Below are 10,049 nucleotides of genomic sequence, written 5' to 3' on the forward strand. Positions count from 1 at the left end.
GTCTTTTCATGGTGTCCCAAATTTCCTGGACATTTTGTGTTACAACTTTTTTGTCTTTAGTGTTTTCTTTGACTGATGAATCTATTTTCTCTATCGTGTCTTCAGTGTCAGAGATTCTCTGTTCCATCTCTTGCAATCGGTTGGTTATGCTTGTTTCTGTAGTTCCTGTTCGTTTAGTCAGGATTTCTATTTCCAGCATTCCCTCAGCATGTGTTTTCTTTATTGTCTCAAATTCATTTTTCAGATCTTGGAACGTTTCTTTCATCTGTTTAATTGCTTTTTCTTGGCTTTCTTTGATTTCTTCCCATTTTTTGTTTGTTTTTCCTTCCATTTCTTTAAGGGAGTTTTTTATTTCCTCTTTAATGGAGTTTTTCATTTCCTCTTTAAGGGAAGTTTTTATTTCCTCTTTAAGGTTTGAATTTCTTTCTTTAGAGATTTAAAGTTCTTATCAAAAAGGTCCTTCACTTGTTTAGTTAGTGTTATCCCAAGGTATTTTATATTATTTGTGGCTATTGTAAAGAGTGATGTTTCTCTGACTTCTTTCTCAGCCCTTTTATCATTTGTGTATAGGAGGGCTACTGATTTTTTTGAGTTGATCTTGTATCTTGCCACTTTACTGAAGGAGTTTATCAGCTGTAGGAGTTCCCTGGTAGAGTTTTTGGGGTCACTTATGTATACTATCATATCATCTGCAAATAGTGAAAGTTTGACTTCTTCCTTGCCAATTTGTATCCCTTTGATCTCCTTTTGTTGTCTTATTGCTCTAGCTAGAACTTCTAGTACTATACTGAATAAATATGGGGAGAGTGGACAGCCTTGTCTTGTTCCTGAATTTAGTGGTATCGCTTTGAGTTTCTCTCCATTTAATTTGATGTTTGCTGTTGGCTTGCTATAAATTGCTTTTATTATGTTTAGAAATGTTCCTTGTACTCCTGATCTTTCTAAGACCTTTATCATGAAGGGGTGTTGGATTTTGTCAAAGGCTTTTTCAGCATCTAAGGAGATGATCATGTGGTTTTTTTCTTTCAGTTTGTTTATATGGTGTATTACATTGACTGATTTTCATATGTTGAACCGTCCTTGCATCCCTGGGATGAATCCTACTTGGTCGTGATGGATGATTGTTTTGATGTATTCTTGGATTCGGTTTGCCAATATTTTGTTGAGTATTTTTGCATCAATGTTCATGAGGGAGACTGGTCTGTAGTTCTCTTTCTTTTTGCATCTTTGTGTGGTTTGGGTATCAGGATAATTGTAGCCTCATAAAAGTGTTTGGTAATGTTCCTTCTGTTTCTATTGTGTGGAACACTTTGAAGAGTATTGGTATTAGTTCTTCTTTGAAAGTCTGGTAGAATTCTGCACTGAAACCATCTGGTCCTGGGCTTTTTTTGGTTGGGAGACTTTTGATGACTGTTTCTATTTCTTTAGGGGTTATTGGTCTATTTAAATGGTTTATCTGGTCTTGATTTAATTTTGGTATGTGGTATTTATCCAGAAAATTGTCCATTTCTTCCTGGTTTTCCATTTTTGTGGAGTACAGGTTTTTGAAGTATGATCTGATGATTCTCTGGATTTCCTCGTTGTCTGTTGTTATGTCTCCCTTTTCATTTCTGATTTTGTTAATTTGTGTGCTCTCTCTTTGCCTTTTGATTAATTTGCCAGGGGGTTTGTCTATCTTGTTGATTTTTTCAAAGAACCAACTCTTTGTTTCATTGATTTTTTTTGTATTGTTCTCTTGTTTTCTATTTTGTTGATTTCAGCCCTCAATTTGATTATTTCCTGGCGTCTATTTCTCCTGGGTGAGTTTGTTTCTTTTTGTTCTAGAGCTTTCAGTTGTGCTGTTAATTCATTGGTATGGGATTGCTCCATCTTCTTTATGTGTGCATTTAGAGCTATGAATTTTCCTCTTAGCACTGCTTTCATAGTGTCCCATAAGTTTGGGTATGTTGTACTTTCATTATCATTGAATTCTAGGAAATCTTTCATTTCTTTCTTTATTTCTTCCTTGACCCATTGATGTTTCAGGTGGGCATGATTCAGTTTCCATGAGTTTGTAGGTTTTCTATAATTTTTGTTGTTGTTGAGGTCTAACTTTAAGGCATGGTGGTCTGATAAGATACAGGAGGTTATTTTAATTTTTTTGTATCTGTTGAGATTTGTTTTGTGGCCAAGCATGTGGTCAATTTTTGAGAAGGTTCCATGGGGTGCTGAGACGAAGGTATATTCTTTTGTGTTAGGATGGAATGTTCTGTAGATATCTATTAAGTCCATTTGAGTCATAACATCTGTTAGGTCCTTTATTTCTTTGTTAAGTTTCAGTCTGGTAGATCTGTCATTTTGTGAGAGTGGTGTGTTAAAATCTCCCACTACTAATGTGTGGGGTTTGATGTGCGTTTTAAACTTTAGTAGTGTTTCTTTTATGAATATGGGTGCTTTTGTATTTGGGGCATAAATGTTTAAAATGGAGACTTCATCTTGGTGGATTTTTCCTGTGATAAATATGTAATGTCCATCCTGATCTCTTTTGATTGATTTTAGTTTTAAGTCTATTTTATTAGATATTAGGATAGCTACACCAGCTTGTTTCTTAGGTCCATTTGCTTGGAAATCCTTTTCCCAGCCCTTTACTCGGAGGTAGTGTCTGTCTTTGAAGTTAAGGTGTGTTTCTTGTATGCAGCAGATGGATGGGTCCTGTTTTCTTATCCATTCTGTTAGCCTGTGTCTTTTTATAGGTGAGTTGAGACCATTGATATTGATGGATATTAATGACCAGTGATTGTTAATTCCTGTTATTTTTTGTGGTTGTGTTGTGTTGTCCTTCTTTGGTGTATGTTGGTGTGGGATTATCTACTGCTTGATTTTTCATGGATGTGTTTAGCTTCTCTGGGTTGGATTTTCCCTTCTAGTGCTTTCTGTAGGTTTGTGGACAGGTATTGATTAAATCTGGTTTTATCCTGGAATATTTTGTTTACTCCGCCTATGGTGATTGAGAATTTTGCTGGGTATAATAATCTGGGTTGGCATCCGTGGTCTCTTAGTGTCTGCATGAGATTTGTCCATGATCTTCTAGCTTTCATAGTCTCTATTGAGTAGTCTGGTGTTATTCTGATGGGTTTGCCTTTATATGTTACTTGGTCTTTTTCCTTTGCGGCTCTTAATATTTTTTCTTTGTTCTGTGTGTTTAGTGTTTTGATTATTATGTGGCGAGGGGACTTTTTTTTGGATCCAACCTATTCGGTGTTCTGTAAGCTTCTTGTATCTTCATAGGTTTTCTTTCTTTAGGTTAGGAAAGTTTTCTTCTATGATTTTGTTGAATATATTTTCTGTGCTTTTGAGTTGGTATTCTTCTCCTTCTTCTATCCCTATTATTCTTAGGTTTGGCCTTTTCATGGTGTCCCAAATTTCCTGGACGTTTTGTGTTATGACTTTTTTGTCTTTAGTGTTTTCTTTGACTGACGAATCTATTTTCTCTATCGTGTCTTCAGTGTCAGAGATTCTCTGTTCCATCTCTTGCAATCGGTTGGTTATGCTTGTTTCTGTAGTTCCTGTTCGTTTAGTCAGGATTTCTATTTCCAGCATTCCCTCAGCATGTGTTTTCTTTATTGTCTCAAATTCATTTTTCAGATCTTGGAACGTTTCTTTCATCTGTTTAATTGCTTTTTCTTGGCTTTCTTTGATTTCTTCCCATTTTTTGTTTGTTTTTCCTTCCATTTCTTTAAGGGAGTTTTTTATTTCCTCTTTAATGGAGTTTTTCATTTCCTCTTTAAGGGAAGTTTTTATTTCCTCTTTAAGGAAAGTTTTTATTTCCTCTTTAAGAGAAGTTTTTATTTCCTCTTTAATGGAGTTTTTCATTTCCTCTTTAAGGAAAGTTTTTATTTCCTCTTTGAGGAATGTTTTATTTCTTCTTTAAGGGCCTCTATCATCTTCTTAAAGTCATTTTTAGGGTTGATTTCTTCTGTTTCTTCTGTCTTGGTATGTTCAGGTCTTGCAGGTGTAGAATCACTACATTCTGATGTTGCCATATCGGTCTTTATGTTGTTGCCTGTAGTTTTGCACTGGTGTCTATTCATCTCTTCCTCTGTGCGGTGCAGGTGGTGTCTGTGTCTGAGAGTGCCTCTCTTGTTCTAATTTTTAGTCTTGGTTTAGTAGGAGTTCTTGGTTAAATTGGTGCTATTGGGCTATTTCTTCAGGGGCAGCTGATCTCAGTCGGTGAAGTATATATACTTATGATTCTGGTGATCTGGTTTGGTGGCTGGGCAGCGCCTTCTTCTGTGTTCCCAGGTCACGTTTTGTTCATTCATCAACTTCTCAGCTGATCTGTTTCTTCAGACTTCAAACTGTAGGCATCTGAATCCTTTCCCAGATGGGTTTTCAGCTGAGTTCACCTCCAAGTTGTTGGGTTTCGCAGGATCAGCAGCTGGGCCCTGGGTTGTCCTCAGACGGAGTGTTCAGATTCGTTCTGGTTCCATCCCACGGAGATAGCTTCTTCCCCGGGTGTTGGGGTTAGAGGCATCCCTGTTCCAAGCTGTGTCTGCTTGTCTCTGTGGCCAGGCCTGTCTGCCTCTGTGGGCCGCCGCTGGGCCTGTATGACTCTGCCGGCTACTGCTGGGCCTGAATGTCCCTGTTGGCAGCCGCCGCCACTGGGCCCGTCTACCTCTGCGGGCTGCCGCCACCCGCCTACCTGCGTCTGCTTGTCTCTGCCGCTCGTCCTGTCTCTCTGTTTTCTTTTTTGTCCTGGACATCATAAGGTGAACAGACATCCTGCATCATTTCCGTGATCTGTGATGCTGCCACAGGCCCAGCACAGTAGAGCCAACCAACCATGGATGGAAACGATGAACCAAAAGAAACCTTTTCTACTTTTATGTTCCTATCTCCAGTGTTTTGTCATGGCAACTGAATGCTGACTGCTACAAACGTTCACTTTGACTCAGGCCTAGCTTCCACTGGTGTATATTCCAGGTGGGTTGAGGGTCTAGGTGTGTTGAGTGAGCGAGCGAGGCTGTACTCTGGGCTGTTCTGGGGATCTTGCCAATCAGAGACCGATCATGAAGCAGCCTGGTCAGCCACTAGGCTGTTGGTGGAACAAGCAGCACTCTTTAGGGAGGAACCGTGCAACCACCCTGGTTTTCCTTGCTGCTGAGATTAGCTAGGGAGTGTGGGACCTGGCAAGTCCATCAGCCCTTCTGAGCTCATCCATAAGGCAGGGATCATCGCACTTCCTTTCAGGCTGATGCAGGGAATAAAGACAGATAAGAACATTTAAACAGAGCTAGCTGGCAGGAAGACCTGGACACATCAGCCTCATTATAGTTATCATTCAGTGTAATTCCTTCCTCTGGGTCTGTGGCTGGGTGCTGGCTTCCCATGTGCCTACAGGTGAGGCACACCCCAGAAAGCAGCAGTGTCTGCCCATCCACTGCTGCTTCTGTCCTAAAGAAGCTGGTGCTTGGACTGAGTCCCTCCGAGCCTCTGTCTCTGAGTGCCTGGGGTGACAGACATACGCAGACCTGGCTAGTGAGTGGGGTTTTTGAGTGTATGTGGCTGAGGACAATCCTGGTCCCTGTAGGAACCATAGAGGCCTCAGCCTTACAGCCCCAAATGGGTCCAGGCCAGACACCAGTGCGGATGGAGTCTAATTTTGTTGGAGATCCAGACACAGCTCTCCACAGTGGCAATAGGACATAGGACAGCCCTCACTTAATACAGATGCCTCTTGACTACCCTCCAACATGTTTACAGGCTCTGCTTCCATGAAGTAAGGAGTTGGAGGGAGCTGGGTGTGGTGGTACATGACTGTGACCCCAGCACTGGACTCGGGAGGATCAGAAGTTCAAGGTCAGCCTTGACTACACAGCAGGTCTTGTTGCAGGATGCTAGCACACAGAAGTATCTGGGCCCTTCCTGCCCTGGCCCTTTGGTTCTCAGGGAGTCAGGGGAGGGGTAAGAAAGCTTTTGTCATTCGGAGAAGCAGAAGGCAAGGTTGTGTTTCAAATTCCCAAGATCAAGGAAGCATGGGCGAGTCTGTAGTGGGGCTTGATGCTGAGCACAGATTGGCATCACTGGAGTTCTAAGGGCGTGAGCAGGGGGTAGGAGGGCTGACCTCACCCGGCTTTGTGAGCAGGGGTTGGGGTTTTAGGCTTTGTCTGTGAGCGGTGGGGACCCGTGAAAGATTTAACAGAGAAGTAACACAGCACTGTCACTTTCAAATGTCCCTTTCCTCTTACATGGGGAAATGACTGAGGACAGGCCTGCAGACAGGGAGGCCAGGCTGTCTCAAAGCCTGGGCAGGACATGGAGAGGACTTGGACAAGCACAGCTTCAGAGGTGGAGGGAGGCGGCCTAGTTAGGAATTCGCAGGGATGGAGGCCGTCATGCTTCCTGCTTCTACCTTTACCCCTTCCAGAAGAGTCTCCCCACTGCAGCCAGAGCCATCCTGGTTAAACCCAAGTCCAGATTATGCCAGCTCTTGGCTCCCTGTCTCAGGGTCCATGCCAAAATCCTTGCCAAGGTCTACGAGATCGACACAGGTATCCTATCCACCCCCACATCGCCCTGACTCACCTGCTAGTCACCCCCCCCCACACACACACCTGTCCAGACACCTCCCACTGTTCTTAGAAGGCTCCTTCTGCCTGTCCTGGGCTAGCCAGCAGGTGCTCATCACCCCCTCAGGTCCTTGCTCTGTGAGGGCTTCCCAGACCCCTCGTATAAAGCTAATTATATACATTTTCATTCAACATCCTCATTTCCTCCACACTGCTGTTTACAGTGTGTGCTCTTGTGTGTGTGAAAAGGATCTCACATAGCCCAGGTTGGCCTAGAACTTGTGACATAGTCAAGGGTGGCCTTGAACTTCTGAGTTTTTTTACCACTGCCTCCCCAGTCCTGGGATTACAGGTGTGCACCACCACCCCATTGTATGCAATGCTGGTAACCGAACCTGGGACTTGGTACATGCTAGGCAAGCACCCTACCAATGGAGCTGCATGTCCAGCCTCAGTTTCTGTCTGTGTTCTGTTGGTTCAAAATGTTTTCCTAATACGCCTGGCACACAGGAGGTTCTCGGTCACTATTTGATTGAATGTGTGACCTGAGGTTGGGGATGCAGGAGTTGGGCAGCTGTTCTCCAGGACCTGCTTCCCACTGAAAGCTTGTAGGAGTGGGAGTGAGGACGAAGGAAGCAGAGAGGAAAGGTGTGTGGTGGGGTTGTGGATGTGGGTGTATGTGTATGCATCTCTCTGTGTGTGTGTACCTGTGTGTGTGTGTGTGTGTGTGTGTGTGTGTGTGTGTGTGTATGAATGTAAAAGCACACATGTAAGTGCAAGAGTAGATGCTGACCCCAGAACTCCCACACCCTCTGGGGTCTGGGCAGGACAGAGGTAGCTCTAGGCTGGGCTCAAGGAGAAAACCGATAGTGCCAGAGGCACAAGAATAAAAGGAATGTGGTGTGGGCCATGGGGATAGAACTACTGACTATCTGGGTGCAGGGGGGGGGGAGTCTCTGGAGGAAATGCCTCTATGCCAGCTCTCTCTCTAGATCCAGGGAGCTCCCCAGTCATGGTTCAGAGATGTTTGGTTTTTCCCAGGGCACAACACACCTGGTCACTGACTACTGGACATGAACAAGAATACCTCTGACATGTTTGTACAGGAGGAATGAGGTGGAAAGATTAACTGTTAAACTCTTACACAGTCATAATTAAAGCCACATGATGTCACAGGAACAGCAAATAGATCAGAGGAATAAAATCTAGTTGCAAGGCTTCTTATGAGAGGACGGTAGGGGTTGGAGAGATGATAAATTTGGTGAAGGGGACCTGAACCCCAGCACCCATGTAAGATGCTCTGTGTGGTGGCACACACCTATAATCCCAATACTAGGGAAGCTCACCCAGGGTTCCAGTGCTGTGGAGGCTGAGGCAGGAGGATCCGGAGCTGACCTGAAGCTTGATCTCACTGAACCAGCTGGAGACCCTGTCTCAGAAATTAGATTGGAAAGCAATAGAGGAAGACACCCAACATCGACCTCTAGACTCCACCCACCTGTGACCACACAAGGAAAAAATGATATATTACACCCCACCACACACACACACAGTGGGGTATAGAAAATTCCTATCACTTATCGATAAGAAGTTAAATAAACCTGGAGTACATGGGCAAAAAGTTTAGGGTAATTTCTATGAGAACTACTCTTTGGGAGGGTGGGGAGGGACACTGTGTTCCCTGCTGTTACTTCAGCCCTGGACACGCACTTTATTTACCATACACAACGTGTGAAGACAGTGTTGGAGAGAGTGAGGAAGAGGGTCCTGTTGCTCGCAGATGGTTAAAATGCGAACTGACAACAGCCTCCTGTTGCCTGTGGTCGCACAGATTGCGCATCACAAATGGACATTAGCTGGGCTCATTAAACAGATGACCATGGAGCTCCTCACTCAAAGCAAGCAGAGAGATGCATGTACAGGTTTCGGACCCAGGACAGCTGTGGGCTCGGAACGCACAACAATCAGTAAATTGTGTGCAGTTGGAGTTCATTGAGAAGCCAACCCTGGAATCAGGGTCGCTCTCCTCTCCACCATTCCAGACCCAAGCATGTTTCTCTCCAAGTGCCTTCTTCTGTGCATTGGTGTTTGGGCTGCATGTGTGTCTGTGTGAGAGAGTCGGATCCACCGGAACTTGAGTTACAGACAGTTGTGGGCTGCCATGAGTTGAGCCCAGGTTCTCTGGAAGAGTAGCCAACGCTCTTAACTGCTGAGGCATTTCTCCAGCCCCCCTCAAAGTGCCTTCTAGGGCCCCCTTTCTGTGGATGGACTTTCCCTCTAGCTCTGACAGGGAGGTAAGACCAGCACAACCGCCCAGGAGTGAGAAGACAGCGCCTCCGAGAACAGGTGGAAGCGCGTCTCCACAGATGCAACTACCGTAACTACCATAACTACCCTAACTACCCTAACTACCGTAACTACCATCTACCCCACGATTGGAAAGCGCCTGCTGAAGCTCAGCTACAGAACGGGAATGTTCATTCACTCGGAAACTTCAGTTGCTGCCTCAGCTTCCCCAGTTTCTGCTGGATGCTGTGGTTGTCCCTTTGATGACGTCATCTCTACCTGCTGCTGTTTGTCCTGGCATTTGGAAGCCTCACCCAAGGGAACTCTATCAGAAACTCCGGCTGATAGGCTCAGTGAGCTGGGCTCTGCTGACTCCCCATGGGAGACCTCGATTTGGGGGATGTGGGGATGTGGGGTGGTTTGGGAAAGAGGGCTGGGGGTGGGAGGAGGGAGGAGGGGGTCTGTGGAAAGCATGAGGAGTGAGTAGAAAATTTCTTAATAAAGAAAAATAATAAAATAAAAAAATTTTGAAACTCCGGCTGACTGTCTTAAAGCCCCCCCCCCCATTCTTGCTGGGTGTTTTGAGTACTGTTGATTCTGTTTTGCTTCTAACCATCCTCCATCTACCATTTATTCTTTGACTTTACATTACTGTATGTTTAGATGGACTCACTCATTCAAAACCAAAAATATGGCTACGGTAAATCATTCTCCAGACTGTGCAAAACACAGCTATTGACAGCCACTCATCAACTCTGTGACTTCTTATTTTTAAAAGTGGGAGTCTGAATAGGCTTATGTAACCACAAGGTGCAAGGCAGACCACTTTGAGTGAACTGGGGGGGGGAGGCGGGTTCCGAGGAGTATAGAATTTCTATTGATGCTGGACCAAGCATCTTAGAGAAAGGATGCACTCTTCTTTGCCCGGACATGTGTTCTTTCTAAAACTCGGCCTTTTGTCTCACCATGGAAGAATCAAGCATGCCCCCTAGTGGGAGAATGAAGAAAGATACGGGGAAATGGTGGTGGATGAGTTTGTGTGGATCAGAAAGGATGGAAGCACCTGGGAAGAGAGAGAACCAGGAGGTGGGTACCACCCATGGAGGTTGCTAGGGGTCACCTCTGAGCACTCGTGCTGACAACAGGCATACCAAGGCCTGCATGGTCAATGCTTATCTTTGAATAGTTCCTGACTCTGTGGAGAACGCTTGCCTC

This window comes from Peromyscus leucopus, chromosome 8b (assembly GCF_004664715.2).
Source record: "Peromyscus leucopus breed LL Stock chromosome 8b, UCI_PerLeu_2.1, whole genome shotgun sequence".
NCBI lineage: Eukaryota > Metazoa > Chordata > Mammalia > Rodentia > Cricetidae > Peromyscus > Peromyscus leucopus.